The 2,664-nt window shown below is 40.2% G+C and overlaps 1 non-coding gene across 1 annotated transcript; it reads left to right on the plus strand.

The window, feature by feature from the left end:
- Positions 1-210: 210 nt before the first annotated feature.
- LOC127208090 (U6 spliceosomal RNA) lies at positions 211-317 on the plus strand. The gene has a single exon (XR_007833060.1). It is a non-coding gene; the product is annotated as a U6 spliceosomal RNA (small nuclear RNA).
- Positions 318-2,664: the final 2,347 nt, after the last annotated feature.

Here is a 2,664-nt window from a genome sequence, read left to right on the forward strand (position 1 = left end):
ATTCCAATTACCAGATAAGGAAATAATTTTAGTAATTTATTATAATGTTTGTATCAAGCAGAAATATTATAAATTAGTTGTGGTCTGATATACACAACTTGTTTTGGTTTTCTTCTAAGACATCACTCTACCATTTGTATTTTGAAGGTTTGACTTTCCTATTTGTCAATAATCCAAAGTGAAAAATGATCTTCAAAAATATACCTTCAAGTGCTCGCTTCGGCAGCACATATACTAAAATTGGAACGATACAGAGAAGATTAGCATGGCCCCTGCGCAAGGATGACATGCAAATTCGTGAAGCGTTCCATATTTTTACAAGCAATATAAAATATCTAGGAGTTACCCTAACTAAGCAAGTGAAGGACTTGTATGAAAAAATTTCAAAACTCTGAAGAAAGAGATTGAAGATGACCTGAGAAGATGGCATGATCTTCCTTGCTCATGGATCGGGAGAATTAACATAGTAAAAATGGCCATCCTACCAAAAGCAATCTACAGATTCAATGCAATCCCTATCAAAATACCTACACAGTTTTTTAAAGACATTGAAAGTTCAATTCTGAACTTCATATGGAAAAACAAAAAACCCAGAATAGCTAAAACAATCTTGTACAATAAAAGGTGCTCCGGAGGAATCTCCATACCTGATTTCAAACTGTACAATAAAGCAATAGTAATTAAAGCAGCATGGTACTGGCACAGCAACAGGCTGGTTGATCAGTGGAATCGAATCGAAGACCCAGATATGAATCCACACACATATGGTCACTTGATTTTTGACAAAGAAGCCAAATCCATTCAATGGAAAAAGGATAGCATCTTCAACAAATGGTGCTGGTCTAACTGGAGGTCTATGTGTAAAAAAATGAAACTGGACCCATATTTGTCACCTTGCACAAAACTCAAATCCAAGTGGATTAAAGACCTCAACATAAAGCCAGAGACACTAAGCCACTTAGAGGAAAAAGTGGGAAAGAGCCTGGAACATATCGGCACAGGAGACAACTTCCTGAACAGAACACCAACGGCCCAAGCCTTAATGTCAACCATTAATAAATGGGACCTCATGAGGCTGAGAAGCTTCTGTAAGGCAGGAGACACTGTCAAGAGAACAAAGCGACAGCCTACAGACTGGGAAAAAATCTTCACCAACCCTACATCTGACAAAGGTCTAATATCCAAAATATATAAAGAACTCAAGAAATTAAACACCACCAAACCAAATAACCCAATTGAGAAATGGGGCTTGGAACTAAACAGAGAATTCTCAACAGAGGAGTATCAAATGGCTGAGAAACACTTAAAGAAATGCTCAACCTCCTTAGTCATCAGGGAAATGCAAATCAAACAACTCTGAGATTCCATCTTACACCCATCAGAATGGCTAAGATCAAAACTCAAGTGACACCACATGCTGGCGAGGATGTGGGGAGAGAGGAACACTCCTTCATTGCTGGTGGGAATGCAAACTAGTACAGCCACTTTGGAAATCTATCTGGTGCTATCTCAGAAAAATGGGAATAGGGCTTCCTCAAGACCCAGCTATTCCACTCCTTGGAATATACCCAGAAGATGCTCCAGCACACAACAAGAAAATTTGCTTAACCGTGTTCATAGCAGCCTTATTCATAATAGCCAGAACATGGAAACAGCCTAAGTGTCCCTCAGTAGAAGAGTGGATAAAGAAACTGTGGTACATATACACTATGGAATACTACTCAGCTATTAAAAACAAGGAATTCCCGAAATCTGTGGATAAATGGACTGAGCTAGAAATGATCATAATGAGTGGGTTAAGCCAGAAGCAGAAAGAATCAAATGGTATATACTCACTTATATCTGCATACTAGCCCAAGGGGCATGTCCCACGAAAGCCTTCACTTACCAGGAAACTGGGACAGAGGGGAAGGCATCCTATTGGGACTCTAAATGAGAGACGCATGGGAGAATAGCAAAATAAAAGGATACAGAGGGTCCTAGAAATCTATAAGTAGAACAATATGATAGGCAGATTTGGGCCCAGGGGTCCCGCTCAAACTAAGGCACCAGCCAAGGACAATACAGGCAGTAAACTTTAAGCCCCTACCCAGATCTAGCCAATGGTCAGAACATTCTCCACAGTTGAGTGGAGAGTGGGATATGACTTTCTCACGTACTCTGGTGCCTCACATTTGACCATGTCCCCTGGAGGGGGAGACCTGGTGGCACTCAGAGGAAGGACAGCAGGTAGCCAAGAAGAGACTTGATACCCTGTGAGAATATATAGGGGGAGGTAATCCCCCTCAGGAACAGTCATAGGGGAGGGGAATAATGGGAAAATGGGGGGGGGGAGGAATGGGAGGATACAAGGGATGGGATAAACATTGAGATGTAACAAGAATAAATTAATAAAAAAAAAAAAGTCAAAGGACCTGAAAAAAATATATATACCTTCAAGGCATAAAATCAGCATAATTGAATAGTAACCCAAAAATCCTGTAGAAAACCCCAACAGAGACGTCACCAATAATTTTGTTTGGTTTTGAGCATACACTGTCCTCTATTTTATCTCTACTGAATAATAATCTACATGGTGAAAACTGGGGCAAAAATCCAACCCAGCTACAAGCAGAACATATGTGTTCAAGTTCCACTTCCGACATTTAACCAGCTCTTTGGTTC

The sequence above is a fragment of the Acomys russatus genome, chromosome 2, assembly GCF_903995435.1.
Source record: "Acomys russatus chromosome 2, mAcoRus1.1, whole genome shotgun sequence".
NCBI lineage: Eukaryota > Metazoa > Chordata > Mammalia > Rodentia > Muridae > Acomys > Acomys russatus.